The following is a 17104-nucleotide window of genomic DNA, read 5'->3' as shown; positions in this document are numbered from 1 at the left end:
ATATAGATTCCACATCATCCAAGCTAATGTCCTTCCTAAATATTGCATTAATCTCCTCTTTAACCAGCAATGCTACCCCACCTCCTTTTCCTTTTATTCTATCCTTCCTGCATGTTGAATACCCATGGATGTTGAGTTCCCAGCCCTGATCATCCTGGAGCCACGTCTCCGTAATCCCAATCACATCATATCCGTTAACATCTATTTGCACAGTTAATATATCCGCCTTATTACAGATACTCCTTGCATTAAGACACAAAGCCTTCAGGCTTGTTTTTTTAACACCCTTTGTCCTTTTAGAATTATGATGTAGTGTAGCCCTTTTTGTTTCTTGTCTTTGTTTACTCGGCCTTCCACTATTGCTTTTTACCTTTCTACCATCTGTTTCTGACTCCATATTTCTGACTTTGCCCTATCCTGCTACATAGGTTCCCATCCCCCTGTCATATTAGTTTAAACACTCCCGAAATGCATTAGCAAATGTTACCCCTAGGACATCAGTTCCAGTCCTGCCCAAGTGCAGACCATCCCTTTTGTACAGGTCTCATTTCCCCCAGAACTGGTTCCAATGTCCCAGGAATTTGAATCCCTCCCTCTTGCACCACTGCTCAAGCCACGTATTTATTCTAACTATCCTGCTCCCTATACTCTGATTAGCACATGGCACTGGTAGCAATCCAGAGATTACTACCTTTGAGGTCCTACTTTTTAATTAAACTTCTAGCTCCCTAAGTTCAGCTTGTAGGACCTCTTCCCACTTCTTGCCTATATCGTTGGTACCTACATGTACCACGACAACTGGCTGTTCACCCTCCCTCTCCAGAATGCTCTGCAGCCGCTTCGAGACATCCTTGACCCTTGCACCAGGGAGGCAACATACCATCCTGGAGTCTCGGTTGCGGCCGCAGAAACTCCTATCTATTCCCCTTACAATAGAGTACCCTATCACTATAGCTCTCCCACTCTTTTTCCCACCCTTCTGTGCAGCAGAGCCTGCCACGGTGCCATGAACTTGGCTGCTGCTGCCCTCCCCTGATGAGTCATCCTCCTCAACAGTACCCAAAGCGGTGTATCTGTTTTGCAGGGGGATGACCGCAGGGGACCTCTGCACTACCTTCCTGCTGTTCATCCATTCCTTAACTGGCTGTGGACCCTTCACCTGCGGTAAGACCAACTTGCTACACATGCTACTCACGTCATTCTCAGCATCATGGATGCTCCAGAGTAAATCCACCCTCAGCTCCAACTCAGCAACGCGGACCGTCAGGAGCCAGTTTTGTTCGATCGCAATGATTTCTTACCAAGGGAATCCTTTGTGATTTCTCAAGATTTCATTATGACTTAAAAAAAAAATTCTTAACTGATGAGGGGTTATGGGGAGCACGCAGGGAAGTGGACCTGAGTCCGCGATTGGATCAGCCATGATCGTATTAAATGGCGGAGCAGGCTCGAGGGGTCATATGGCCTACTCCTGCTCCTATTTCTCATGTTCTTATATCTTTCCTGTAATGTGGTGACCAGAACTGTATGCAGTACTCTAGCTGTGGCCTAACTTATGCTTTATACAGTTCAAGCATAACCTCTCTGCTCTTATATTCTATACCTCGGCTAATAAAGGAAAGAATCCCACATTCCTTATTTAAGCATGGAGGAGCCCAGCATCAACCTGACACAGGGCTTTGTGCAGAGCTTGGAGCCCAACCTTTCTATTATGGAACAAGTGGTCCCATACGGTTCATGAAAATGGCAGAGTTAACATGAGGCAATGTGCACATAGTCAATGGTACCCTGCACCAATCTGTGCAAACCCTTGTGCGTGTCTCTGGAGAGAAGGAATGGAATGAAGCTGTCACTCTGAATAGAAATCCTCAGTGACCTCCCTTATGCAGCAGTGTACTGCAAACTGTGAGATGTTGTTTATATCTCCAGCAGCAGCCTGGAACGAGCCTGCGTATAAAAGTTCATGGCCGCGGTCGCCTTCACAGCTAAAGGCAATGCTGTCTTTATCCTGCTTTGAGGTTGGAGTTGTGGCTGCAGCAGTTGGCAGATTTCAGTCATGACCTGTTTAGTGAAGTGAAGACGTCTCAAGCATTGGTCCTCACTGAAGTTAAGGTAAGAGAATTGCTCCCGAAAGCGGATATGGCCTCCTGCTGAGAACCTTTCTCCCCTTTCTTCTCCTCTCTCTTCTAGAAACTTGTCCTGCTCTGCGTGGCCTCTCTTCATTCTCCCAATCATGCACAATTCCAAGAGAAAGGCCTAGCAGGCCACCCATGTCTGGAAGCAACTTGCTTCAGCAGAAGCTTCAAAATCAACAAAAAAGTACTTCAGCACCAGCCAGACCATTGAAACATCAGACAAGTATGAAAAGCTCCAAAAACGCAGACAATTGCACCAGCAGCCACAAGAAATAATCCAGCAACTAAGCTGTAAGTAACTCATGATCCCTTTAAATAGTGCTGTTGGGGGGATCCTTCATCCTCAAAGCCTCCCTGGTAAAGTGCAACATCACCACTGACATCTGGGAGGCCCTGGCCGAAGACTGCCCGAGGTGGAGAAAGTGAATTCTTCGAGGCTCAACGCAAAGAGCGTGAAGAGATCAGGCGCAGACAGCGGAAGGAGTTCGCGGCAAACCAGCCCCACCCACCCCTTCCCTCGACGAATATCTGTCCCACCTGTGACAGAGTCTGTGGCTCTCTTATTGGACTGTTTCAGCCACCAGAGAACTCACTTTGAGAGTGGAAGCAAGTCTTCCTCGATTCCGAGGGACTGCCTATGATGATGATGATGATTATGATTAATACGTGTACAGCTGTGCACTGTTGAGAGAGGAAATAGGCTGGAGCGTGGCATTCAAAAATGGCAGTGCTGGCATCAAATCAGCGTTGCACACTGATTCATGTCATAATCTGCCTGCTCTGCATGCTGCCGGCAGTCTTTAGGTGCATGCGCACAAACCCCATGGCGGACAAAAATTTCCCGTTGAATGAACGTACATTTCGGATGACATTTTTGAGCGTTAGAAGGCCGCATAGCACCTAAAAAATGGACGTGACAGAGCCCAATTTCTCCCCATTGCTTTTTAAGAGTTCCGATGGAATCTGATTCCACCACCCTTTCAGGTAATACGTTCCAGATCTTCACAATCCTCGACGTGAAGAAATTTCTCCTCATTTCTCCTCTAACTTTTCTGACAATTATTTTAAATCTACAACACTGTTGCCAGAGGAAATTGTTTCTCTCTACTTGCTCTATCAAAACCCCTCATAATTTTGAATTAGGTCTGCCCTAAACCTTCTCTGCACTCAGGAGGAACAGTAATCTGGGAGAAAATTAACAGCCACTAGGACAAGCACCGACTAATAAAGGAGAATTAGCACAGATTTGTTAAGGGCAAATCATGTTTGACTAATTTGATTTGAATTTTTTTAATGAAGTAATAGAGAGGGTGAATGAGGGCATCTCAGTTGATGTTGTGTATATGGACTTTCAAAGGAGTTTGATAAAATATCACACAATAGGCTTGTTAACATAATTGAAGCGCATGGGTTAAAAGGGGAATAGCAGCATGAATATGAAATAGGCAAAGGGATAGAAAGCAGAGTGTTGTGGTGAATGGCTGTATTTTGGACTGGAGGGAGGTATACAGTGGTGCTCCCCAGGGTTCATTACTAGGAACACTGCTGATTTTAATATATATTAATGCCTTGGACTTGGGGATACAGAGCACAATTTTGAATTTTGCAGATGACATGAAACTTGGAAGTGCAGTAAACAGTGAGGAGTATAGTAATAGACTTCAAGAGCACATAGACAGACTGGTGGAATGGGCAGACACATGGCAGGTGAAATTCAATATTGAAAAAATGTGAGGTGATACATTTTGGCAGGAAGAATGAGTCAATACATGCTAAATGGTACAATTTTGAATGGGGTTCAAGAAGAGCGCGACCTGGGGATGTTTGTACCCAAATCTTTGAAGGTGGCAGGACAGGTTAACAACACAGTTAATGAAGCATAAGGGATCCTGGGCTTTATAAATAGAGATATAGGGCTAGACTTTCCATCGGGATCACCCAGTTACCGCCCATTTAACTGCTAAGATTGAGTTTAACACCCATATTTGATTATAAATGGAAACTAATGCCCAATTATTGCCCATTTATCGCCGGCGTAACTTTCGGCATAGAATTAACGCCAGGAATGAGCTGAACCGCCCGACCATATTTTTTAAATAAAATCTGACGTCATTACTCGTGCAGTATCCAGAAGACTGTGTATAATGGAAACTAATGCCTAAATACCACCCAGATGATCGCTCGCTCAAAAAGACGCTCAAGAAAAGCTGCACTCACCTGACCTTAACCCAGCTGTATGGATGCCATTTTGTAATTTGGAGGACTTTTCATTAAAGGCTGCTTCAAGTTCATGGGAGCATTGAAGTAATTTGTGAGTGCTTTTAAGGTCGTTTTAAAATCTCTTGACAAACATCTAATCACATTGTGGTGAATTTTAAGTTTCTATTGCGTTTTTTTAAGAGGACAATGTAATAATTTTGAACACATAATAGGGCATTTACAGTAATGGGGCCTGTAATTTCTCAGCCAGTATTGATGACTACTCACATGCTATAGACTAGAGATGGGAGAAGGTATATTGAAGAGCATTATGTGCCCAATCACAGAGGTGGCAGACTGTTAAGGAGGAGGAGACCTTACACCCAACACATTTACAGGGATAAGCAATCATACACGGACTTGTCCAACGTGTGCCTTAGGAGGCTGTGCTTCCGAAAGGAGGTCATCAGTGAGATATGCCAGCTAATTAAGGGAGATCTGCAGCCTACCAGCACCATCAGGACCGCACTGCCCGTTGAGGTCAAGGTTACTGCGGCACTTTCCTTCTATGCATCGGGCTCCTTTCAGGCCTCAGCTGGCGACATTTGCGGTATCTTTCAGCACGCCACACATTGCTGCATTCAACAGGTGACTGAAGCCCTTTACGCTTGCAGGATGGACTTTATAAACTTCCCTATGACCAGGAAGGCACAGGCTGAGAGGGTTTGAGTTTCTCAAGAATAGCAAACTTCCCCAAGGTGCAGGGAGCAATAGACTGTATGCACATCACCCTGTGAGCACCTTTACAGGATGCAAAGTTGTTTCGGAACCGAAAGTGATTCCACTTCCTGATTGTGCAACTCGTTGTCGACCACAAGCAAATAATCATGGCAGTAAATGCAAACTTTCCAGGGAGCATCCATGATGTGCACATCTTGCATGAGAGCATTGTCTCTGACCTGTTTAAGAGTCAGCCACAAGGTCACGGTTTGATGTTAGGGGATAAAGGATATGGCCATGCCAGCTGGCTCATGACCTCCCTGCATAATCCCCAGACAAAAGCCAAGAAGCGCTACAACGAAAGCCATATAGCCACACGCAATATTGTCAAAAAGACAATTGGAGTGCTTAAGCAGAATTTCAAATGCCTGGACCACTCAGGAGATGACTTACAATACCACCCTGAGCAGGTCGTTGAGTTCATTGTGGTGTGCTGCATGTTGCATAACTTAGCTATCAGGAGGGGACAGGAATTGCCAGATGGGACTGCTGGTCCACCTCAGGAAAGAGGGGAGGCGGAAGAGAAGGATGAGGAGGTGGACGAGGACCTCAAGGAAGACAATCAGGCTAGCCTTGAAGCCATGCCTCCACCCCACCCTAGACCACAGGAAAAGCCCTGTGGTAGTTACACAGCTGCAAAACTGTTGCGTCAGCAGCTCATAAACAAACATTTTGCGTGAAGTTACATTGGTGACAGTTACAGTTGCATTACGTTACGTTTCATCCTTGCCTGGCCTGGCCATTGTTTGCAAACCTTGTATTGATGTTTAACCTTTCTGTTATTGGAAGACACTGCACAACAATATTAAGTTAAATAAAAATATTTAGTGACTACAACATTTAAAAAAAAATTTTAACAAATATATAAACACCCATCTACCCCACACCAACAGTAACATTTTGTTAAATAACAGTAACAACTGTAATATATAACAGTTTAACAACAACAATTTTTCAAAAACACTTATAGAAAACATAGAAAACATAGAAAATAGGTGCAGGAGCAGGCCATTCAGCCCTTCTAGCCTGCACCGCCATTCAATGAGTTCATGGCTGAACATGAAACTTCAGTACCCCTTTCCTGCTTTCACGCCATACCCCTTGATCCCCCGAGTAGTAAGGACTTCATCTAACTCCCTTTTGAATATATTTAGTGAATTGGCCTCAACTACTTTCTGTGGTAGAGAATTCCACAGGTTCACCACTCTCTGGGTGAAGAAGTTTCTCCTTATCTCGGTCCTAAATAGCTTACCCCTTATCCTTAGACTGTGACCTCTGGTTCTGGACTTCCCCAACATTGGGAACATTCTTCCTGCATCCAACCTGTCCTAACCCGTCAGAATTTTAAACGTTTCTATGAGGGCCCCTCTCACTCTTCTGAACTTCAGTGAATACAAGCCCAGTTGATCCAGTCTTTCTTGATAGGTCAGTCCCACCATCCCGGGAATCAGTCTGGTGAATCTTCGCTGCACTCCCTCAATAGCAAGAATGTCTTTCCTCAAGTTAGGAGACCAAAACTGTACACAATACTCCAGGTGTGGCCTCACCAAGGCCCTGTACAACTGTAGCAACACCTCCCTGCCCCTGTACTCAAATCCCCTCGCTATGAAGGCCAACATGCCATTTGCTTTCTTAACCGCCTGCTGTACCTGCATGCCAACCTTCAATGACTGATGTACCATGACACCCAGGTCTCGTTGCACCTTCCCTTTTCCTAATCTGTCACCATTCAGATAATAGTCTGTCTCTCTGTTTTTACCACCAAAGTGGATAACCTCACATTTATCCACATTATACTTCATCTGCCACGCATTTGCCCACTCACCTAATCTATCCAAGTCACTCTGCAGCCTCATAGCATCCTCCTCGCAGCTCACACTGCCACCCAACTTAGTGTCATCCGCAAATTTGGAGATACTACATTTAATCCCCTCGTCTAAATCATTAATGTACAATGTAAACAACTGGGGCCCCAGCACAGAACCCTGCGGTACCCCAGGGTTATAAATGTAACACCCACCCACCCAACAGTCAACAAATGTATTAATAACAATAATAACTAAACAATACAAAATACAAAAAAGTACTGTCTCACCACCCGCCCTCCCCACCCCCCCCCAACCACCTACTTGCGGCCACACCTCACCCGGCCTTTACCCCCCCCCCCACCCCGCTCTGAAACCCCCCACTCCCACTTACAGCCCCCATTCAACCCACACCAAGCTGCCTTGTAGCAGAGCACCTCGAGCGCTGCTGCTGTGTGGGGGCTGGCGGTGGCAGAGTCACAATGGAAGCTGGAGAAGATGTTTCCAAAGAAACGTCTTCCAAGTCAGAAGCAACTGCTTCCTCCTGACTCGCATCCGTCGACAAGGGCATTACGACACCTTGGGGTGCAGTGCCGTATCCCGAGACCATAGCCTGCTGTATGGCGTCCATGGAATCAGCCATTCTCTGCATTGCCGCAACCATCTGTGGCATCTCCTTCAAGATCAACGCAGTCAGAACGGCAACATGACCAGTTAACCTGCCCATTGTCTGGAGGAGCTCTCGACCAATGTCAACGCTCGTCTGAGACAATTGAATCATGTCCAGATTGACGTCTGCTAGTCTGGGAGCAATCTGACCGTGCCGAACCAACCTCCGCAGGGCCGGCGCAGGCATTGAACCACTCATGGTGCCCTGCTGCAAGGGCTTGGCCCGCTGCTTCCTCTGTGGAGGAGGACGTGGCCGCAGAAACATCAGAAGAGCCTGCTACAGGCTCATCTTCCATCTGCTCACTGTCCTTGGTGGACAACAGCACTTGAATGAGGAGTGGTGAGGCCCTTGCCTCAATGCCTCCAGATAGAGCCTGGGGAGCCTGCAAAGCCTGGGGAACCTGCGAAGCCTGGAGAGCCTGGGGACCTATAAAACATAAATTAGGTTAGTAGAAGAGAAGTGGATGCCAGGGTGACATGAGAATGCTTATGCTATACATGCATATGTATGAGGAGCAACACTACTGCTATAAATATCACTGACAGACGTCATATATAATTAACATCATGATAGTACAGAATCTGCATTGCATTACAATGATATTTCATGATCCCATCATTAATTATATAACATTACATCAATCATATATTATACTGAAATGGCATTAAATTACTTTAAATCACCAATGGTTTATACATTACTCACGTGGTACAAGAACGGGTTCAACATCACCACGGGTGGCCGAACGATTATGGACCCTCACTAATGCCAATGCCCGCTCTTCCAGATCGGTGAGCTGGCACAGCTCTGCTGGTCCTCCTCCAGCCTGCCTCTGCTCTGCGGGTTTTTTGAGAGCTTCCTCTACAAAGGTGACAAGAGCATGCCATAAGCTCATTGCCGAGGTACTATTACACAAATTACAGATACTACTAGATACTGTTACTATTACACAACACATAGTACACACAGATAATCCACAATTAGTCAGGGCCCTTGCTATTCATCGTTGACGTTATATGCTAATATGCTTTGTATGCAATTGAATGCATGGTTATATCTATGGTCTGAGAATAAATGTAATAAGATTGTGGTTAGGAACTAACGCTTGACACCAAGATTACCAGTTTAATTATAATCCAGCAGATCTGTATTTGAATTAATGAGTCATTGCATCATTACAATTATAATTATAAATTTAATAAATTTAATACTTACTCTTCCGGAACCAACAAGGTCGTTCCAGCGCTTGCAGCAGTGGTTTGGCTCATGGACATCGTGTGCCACCGATGACATGACTTCGGCGATCTCCGCCCAAATTCTCTGATACACTCGTGGTGGGGATATCCCATGACCACCTCGGGTCAATTGGGCCCAACGAGTTTCCACCTTGTGGGCTAGGACAGAATTTGCCTCATCTGAAAATCTCTTGGCACGCCTTCTACCACGCATCTCTGCCACCTCACCAACATCACTCCTTTCACCCACCTCTGCCACCTCACTTAACCCGGACTCAACGTATTCCATTGTTTTAAAAAAAATTATTCTCTCACAAATCACCACCAACTTTCCTCAATTGACTCTTTTTTAATTGTTCTGCGCATTTGCAGATGACCCCTGACCTCCCGAATTGCGGGAAAAGTTAATCACCGGCCTTGCACAAGGGAATAAATCGCAATCACCCATTTCACATCGCTATGGCTAATGCCCAAATTAAAAAAGCGAAACTATCGGTTTTTAAAATGGCCAATATTCCGGCGATCCCGAAAAATAATAACACCACTAACGTCAGTAATATCGCCCATTTTTGGGCAATATAGATGTCAATGGAAAGTCGAGTCCTAAAAGCCAGGAAGTTATGCTGTCATTTCTCATTCCTCATCTACATGTTGCTCCTTGGTGACATCGTCCAAAAGCATGTCAGTTTCCATATCTGCACTGACGATACCCAGCTCTATCTCAGTAACACTTCTCTCCACGGTCTCTTGTCTGCTTGTCCGACAGTCACTATTGGATAAAAATTAATTTCCTCGAATAAGTTATTGGGAAAATGGAAGCCGTTGTCTTCAGTCTCCACCATAGCAACTGTCTGAGGTTGCGCAACCTTGGTGTCATATTTGACCCCGAGATGAGTTTCCGACAATATATCCGCGCATTCATTAAGACTGCCTATTTCCACCTCTGTAACATCGTCCGACTCCATCCCCACCTCAGCTCATCTTCTGCTGAAACCCTCATCCATACCTTTGTTACCTCTAGACTAGACTATTCCAAAACACTCCTGGCCAGCCTCCCACATTTTACCATTCGTAAACTTGAGGTCATTCAAAGCTCTGCTGCTCATGTCCTAACTCGCACCAAGTCAACATTCACCCATCACCCCTGTGCTCATTGACTTACATTGGCTCCTGGTTAAACAACACCTTGATTATAAAATTCTCATCCTTGTTAACATCAGAATTGGCAGCAGGAGTAGGCCATGCGTTCCCTTGAGCCTGCTCCGACATTCAATAAGATCTTATTACATGATCTTATGATAGGATCTTTGACATCAACTCCACTTTCCTGTCCTATCCTCATATCCCTTGATTCCTCTAGCATCCAAAAATCTATCTATCTCAGCCTTAAATATACTCAACGACTGAGCATCCACAACTCTTTGGGACAGAGAATTCCAAACATTCACAACCCTCTGAGTGGATAAGAACATAAGAAATAGAAGCACGAGTAGGCCATTTGGCCCTTTGAGTCTGCTCCGCCATTTAATCAGATCACGGCTGATCTGATCATGGACTCAGCTCCATTTCCCTGCCCGATCCCCATAACTGTTTATTCCTTTATCGCTCAAAAATTTGTCTCTCTCCGCCTTAAATATATTCAATGACCCAGCCTCCACAGCTCTCTGGGGCAGAGAATTCCACAGATTTACAACTTGCAGGGAACATAAAAACTGACTACAAAAGCTTCTATAGATATGTGAAGAGAAAAATATTAGTGAAGACTAATCTCTTGCAGTCAGAATCAAGTGAATTCATAATGGGGAACAAGGAAATAGCAGACAAATTGAACAAATACTTTGGTTCTGTCTTCACTAAGGAAGACACAAATAACCTCCCGAAAATACTCGGGGACCGAGGATCCAGCGAGAAGGAAGAACTGAAGGAAATCTTTATCAGTCAGGAAATGGTGTTAGGGAAATTGAAGGGACTGAAGGCCAATAAATACCCATGGCCGGGTAGTCTGCATCACAGAGTACTTAAGAAAGTGGCCCTAGAAATAGTAGATGCATTGGTGGTCATTTTCCAACATTCCATGGATTCTGGATCAGTTCCTATGGATTGGAGGGTAGTTAATGTAACCCCACTTTTTAAAAAAGGAGGGAGAAAGTAAACAGGGAATTATAGACTGGTTAGCCTGACATCAGTGGTGGGGAAAATGCTGGAATCATTTATTAAAGATGTAATACCAGCGCATCTGGAAAGCAGTGACAGGATCAGTCCAAGTCAGCATGGATTTATGAAAGGGAAATCATGCTTGACAAATCTTCTAGAGTTTTTTTTGAGGATGTAACTAATAGAGTGGATAAGGGAGAACCAGTTGATGTGGTGTATTTGGGCTTTCAAAAGGCTTTTGACAAGGTCCCACACGAGATTAGTGTGCAAAATTAAAGCACATGGTATTGGGGGTAATGTATTGATGTGGATAGAGAACTGGTTGGCAGACAGGAAGCAAAGAGTGAAAATAAATGGGTCCTTTTCAGAATGGCAGGCAGTGACTAGTGGGGTGCCGCAGGGTTCAGTGCTGGGACACCAGCTATTTACAATATACATTAATGATTTAGACGAAGGAATTGAAGGTAACACCTCCAAGTTTGCAGATGATAATAAGCTGGGTGGCAGTGTGAGCTGCGAGGAAGATTCTAAGAGGCTGCAATGGGACTTGGACAGGTTAGGTGAATGGACAAATGAATGGCAGATGCAGTATAATGTGGATAAATGTGAGGTTATCCACTTTGGTGGCAAAAAACAGGAAGGCAGGTTATTATCTGAATGGTGACAGATTAGTAAAAGGGAAGGTGCAAAGAGATGTCGGTGTTATGATACATCAGTCATTGAAGGTAGGCATGCAGGTACAGCAGGCAGTAAAGAAAGCAAATGGCATGCTGGCCTTCATAACGAGGGGATTTGAGTATAGGAGCAGGGAGATCTTACTGCAGTTGTACAGGACCTTGGTGGGACCACACCTTGAGAATTGTGTGCAGTTTTGGTCTCCTTATCTGAGGAAGGACATGCTTGCTATTGAGGGAGTGCAGCGCAGGTTCACCAGACTGATTCCCGGGATGGCGGGACTGCCATATGAGGAAAGACTGGATTGGCTAGGCGTATACTCACTGGAATTTAGAAGAATGAGAGGGGAACTCATAGAAACTTATAAAATTCTGACAGGACTGGACAGGTTAGATCCAGGTAGAATGTTCCCGATGTTGGGGAAGTCCAGAACCAGGGATCACAGTCTAAAGTTAAGAGGTAAGCGGACCGAGATGAGGAGAAACTTTTTCACCTCTAGAGTAGTGAACCTGTGGAATACTCTGCCGCAGAAAGTTGTTGAGTCAAGTTCGTTGGACATATTCAAAAAGGGAGTTAGATGTGGCCCTTATGGCTAAAGGGATCAGTGGGTATGGAGAGAAGGCAGGGGTGGGGTACTGAGATTGCACGATCAGCCATGATCATATTGAATGGCGGTGCAGGCTTGAAGGGCCGAATGGCCTGCTCCTGCACCTATTTTCTATGTTTCCAAGTTTCTCTGAGAGAAGAAATTCCTCCTCATCTCAGTTTTAAATCGGCAGCCCCTTATTCTGAGACTATGCCCCCTAGTTCTAATTTCTCCTATGAGTGGAAACATTCTCTCTGCATCCACCTTGTCAAGACCCCTCATTATCTTATATGTTTCGACAAGATCACCTCTCATCCTTCTGAACTCCAATGAGTACAGGCCCAACCTACTCAAGCTACCCTCATCTCCAGAATCAACCTAGTGAACCTTCTCTGAACAGCCTCCAATGCACGTATATCTTTCCTTAAATACGGAGACCGAACTGAACACAGTACTCGAGGTGTGGCCTCACCAATACCCTGTACAGTTGTAGCAGGACTTCTCTGCTTTTATACGCCATCCCCCTTGCAATAAAAGCCAATATTCCATTTGCCTTCCTGATTACTTGCTGTACCTGCATACTAACTTTTTGTGATTCATGCACAAGAACCCCCAGGTCCCTCTGTACTGCAGCACTTTGTAATTTTTCTCCATTTAAATAATAATTTGCTCTTCTATTTTTTTCTGCCAAAGTGGATAACCTTACATTTTCCCACATTATACCCCATTTGCTAAATTTTTGCCCATTCACTTAGTCTGTCTGTATCCCTTTGCAGATTTTTTGTGTCCTCCTCACAATTTGCTTTCCCACCAATCTTTGTATCATCAGCAAACTAGGCTACACTACATTTGGTCCCTTCATCCAAGACATTAATATAGGCTGTAAATAGTTGAGGCCCCAGCACCGATTCCTGCGGCATCCCACTAGTTATTGTTTGCCAACCGGAAAATGACCCATTTATCCCAACTCTCTGTTTTCTGTTAGCCAATCATCTATCCATGCTAATATATTGCCCCCAACCCCGTGAACGTTTCCTTGTGCAGTAACTTTTTATGTGGCATCTTATCGAATGCTTTCTGTAAATCCAAATACAACACAGCCACTGGTTCCCCCATATCCATCCTGCTCGTTACATCCTCAAAGTTCCTCATCTCAGTCTAAAAAGGCCGACCCCTTATTGTGAGACTATGCCCCCTTGTACTAGACTCTCCAGCCAGGGGAAACAATCCCTCAGCAGCTATTCTGCAAGGTACAGCACGAGCTGGTGCAGGAGGGCAACGGCAGCGAACAGCGACGTCAGTAAAGTCCAGGGCGGTGATTGGAGCGTGGGCAGATACAGCAGGAGTGGCGAGGTTGGGGCGAAGGAGCTGTGAGAGATTGTGGAGGGATGTGATCGGGCCCCAGGGGAGGTGTGAGTTCGGGGCCAGAAGCCCAGGGGCAGCACGGGCCAGCCCACACTGCGATATGTGTGTGCACTAGGTCCATGCAGCAGAGCAGGTCTCCAGTTGTCTTGGGGAATCCTTGCCACTGACCAAGACCTAGCTCTGTCAAGCCCATGTGGTGGCTGGTGTGCAACGGCCACCACAGGTTAAAAAAAATCCACGCACAGGCATCTTCCACCCTCGAGGATGTAGTTTGGGTTCTTCATTCGAAACACTTGTGAACTAATTTTTTTTGGCGTGGCAGCAAGTCATCCTCGTTTCGAGGGACCGTCTATGATGATCCTGTCAATCCCCCTCAGAATCTTATATGTTTCAATGAGATCACCTCTCATTCTTCTAAACTCCAGAGAGTATATGTCCAATCTCTCTTCTTAGGTAGTCCCCTGGAGTCGAGGATGACTTGCTTCCACATTAAAATGAGTTCTAAGGTGACTGAGGAGACCACTGTGGACCTGATGTTCCAGGTGCCGAACGTCATTTTAATGGGTGGAACATGCCTTCATTAAAGGGGAGAGAATCATGCATTTTAAAACTTCGGCCACTGGGCCACCAGGTAGGGTTTCGGCCGAGCCAGCGGCCTGGTGCCCAAGAGGAGGTGCTAGGCTGCCCATTAGTGGCCCCACCGAACCCGTGGGTACTATCGTGCCAGCCGATTGGAAAGTCAGCCGGCAAAAATAAATACATGGCAGTGGGCCCTCCTCTTGAAGGGCTGCCGCACTGTTGGGCCGCACACACTCCGGATAAGGGGCACCATGCGCCGGCGCTACGATTTTTCGACCTGAATTTCGGTCGGTTGATTTTTGAGGTGAGTGAAAGCGGCGCTGCGCATTAGGTTGACGTGCTTGTGGCATTCAACAGCATCGGATGGATTCGGGTTCAGGCCGAAAAATCCCCAACCTGAATTTGGGTCGGGTCGGACAGTTGACCACAAAGCGGCAGCCATGGGATTCCGACGCATGGCTGTCGCAAACGGATAGTAACGGGTCTTACTGAAACCCTGAATTTCGGCCCCCCTTACTCTTGTACTCCAACCCTTCAACAATAAAGGCCAACATGACATTTGCCTTCCTAATGCTTGCTGCTCCTGCATGTTAACTCTCTGTGTTTCTTGTACTAGGACACCAAATTCTCTTTGAACACCAACATTTAACTGTTTCTCATCGGATAAAAATATACTTCTTTCCTATTCATCCTACCAAGTTGAATAACCTCACATTTTCCCACATTGTGCTCCTTCTTCCAACATTGTGCTCCTTCTTCCACCTTACTGCACACTCACTTAACCCGTCTATATCCCTTCGCATGCTTTTTGTGTCCTCTTCACAGCTTACTTTCACATAGCTTTGTATCATCAGTAACCTTAGATACATTGTACCTTCATCTAAGTGATTAATGTAGCTTGTAAATAGCTGAGGCCCAAGCACTGATCCTTGCGGCACCCTACTAGTTACAGCCTGCTAATCTGAAAATGCTAATAGATTACCCCTAATCCAATGAGCCCTTATCTTGCGCAACAATCTTTAATGTAGCACCTCAGCAAATGCCGTTTGAAAATCCAAATATACTACAACTACTGGTTCCCCTTGATCTACGTCCTCAAAAAACTCGAATCAATTTGTCAAGCACAATTTCCATTTTATAAAACCATGTAATTTTCAAAGTGCCCTGTTACTACTTCCTTAATAATGAACTCCCGCCGACTGATGTTCCCTGTTTTGTCTCTCCCTCCTTTCTGGAATAGTGGGATTGCACCTGCTACCTTCTAATCCACTGGGACCGTTTCTGAATCTCGGGAATTTTGGAAGATCATTATTAATGCATCCACTATCTCTGCAGCCATTTCTTTTGGAACCCTAGGGCTAGAAATTGCGTAGCGCCTCATTTGAGGTGATAACTTTTGCAGGACCTCAAAAGTATCGCCGGGCAAAAAAGATTTGCAGCTGACGGGAACTTCCACTTTAGCACTCCAAGAGGGAACTGGAGCACTCGATTAAGTGCTATCACTTCCCTTAAAGCGTTAAAGGGAGTGAGAGGGGCGGTATTGGCAGAGCGTTGAGCAATGTTCAATGCAGCGCTGCCATCTGTACAGGCTCTTTCCCTCGCTTAAAGGGAATGGCCAGTGCAGGGATGAACGAGCATTCCTGCTGTCTGTTTTGGGCCACAGCACCAGTACTACGTGCATAGCAGCCTCAAGCACTCTAAGAGAGTGCAAGGCTGAGCAATCATGGGTGGCAAAGGAAACCGGGAGACACCAGAATGAGGACATAAATAAATTTTACCCTACCTGACCACCACTGCCTTTAATTAGTGCTCCCCAAGTGGCCAGCCGAGGTGACAATGCCTCCTGAAGCTGCATTTGTTGATGCCCGGCAATACTGCAGGAGGCGGGAATGAATATTGCATCCAGGGCGATGATGACATCCGGGGCGTAAGAGAATGAGGCAGTAAGTGTTAGCACCAGCGCAAAACCGCCAAGGAAGTTCACAGGTGTCGGTGATTTTGCCATGCCCGGTCGGTAACCCCTTAACGCCCTGTTACCGCCCCACCCCCCCACCGCAAGTCCTAATGGAAGACGCAAACCAGGCCAATTTCTCCACCCTAGGATGTATGCTGTCAGGTCCAGGGAAATTTGTCAGCTTTTAGTCCCATTAGTTTCTCAAGTACTTTTTTTCTACTGATATTACATTAAGTTCCTCACTCTCATTAGCTCCTTGGTTCCCCACTATTTTTAGTATACTTTTTGTATCTTCTACTGTCAAGACAGAATATTTGTTTAAAGTCTCTACCATTTCCTTGTTCCCCAATATAATTTCTCCATGTTTTCAGATCACTCCATGGCCTTGCCCCTCCCTAGCTCTGTAATCTCCTCCAGTCCTACAACCCTCAGATATATCTGTGTTCCTCCAATTCTGGCCTCTTGAGCAGCTCTGATTTTAATTCCTCAATAATTGGCAGCCGTGCCTTCAGCTGCCAAGGCCCTAAGCTCTGGAATTCCCTCCCTAATCCTCAGCCGCTCTATCTCTCTTTTCTCCTTAAGGATGCTCCTTAAAACCTACCTCTTTGAAGTAGCTTTTGGTCATCTGATCTAGTATCTCCTTGAGGCATGGTGTCAAATTTTGTTTGATAACACTCCCGTGAAGCACCTTGGGACATTTTACTACATTAAAGGCACTATATAATACAAGTTGTTGTTGATAGATTTAAGTAGGATCTGCATATGGTGAGACACCTGGCATGAGTGCACTGCAGCCAGGGCAGGGGGCAAGGATAGTGCAGGCACCAGCTCGCTGGAGGGCGAGGTCGCTCACATGGGTTCACCTGCAGACGACTCAGATGTGGATTTTGATGGGGCAGCCTACAGAAGAATGCTGATGAGTATGACCAAAAGGCTTGGTGCAGTGGGAAGTCTACCACAAAGCCTG

General features: G+C 45.6%; 1 pseudogene; it reads left to right on the top strand.

Moving 5' to 3' along the window:
* Nucleotides 1-5794, top strand: part of LOC139266149 (sodium- and chloride-dependent neutral and basic amino acid transporter B(0+)-like) — a 185667-nt pseudogene extending 179873 nt beyond the window's left edge.
* Nucleotides 5795-17104: the final 11310 nt, after the last annotated feature.

The sequence above is a fragment of the Pristiophorus japonicus genome, chromosome 6 (assembly GCF_044704955.1).
Source record: "Pristiophorus japonicus isolate sPriJap1 chromosome 6, sPriJap1.hap1, whole genome shotgun sequence".
Taxonomy (NCBI): Eukaryota; Metazoa; Chordata; class Chondrichthyes; family Pristiophoridae; genus Pristiophorus; species Pristiophorus japonicus.
This window is presented reverse-complemented; position numbering and strand designations above follow the sequence as displayed.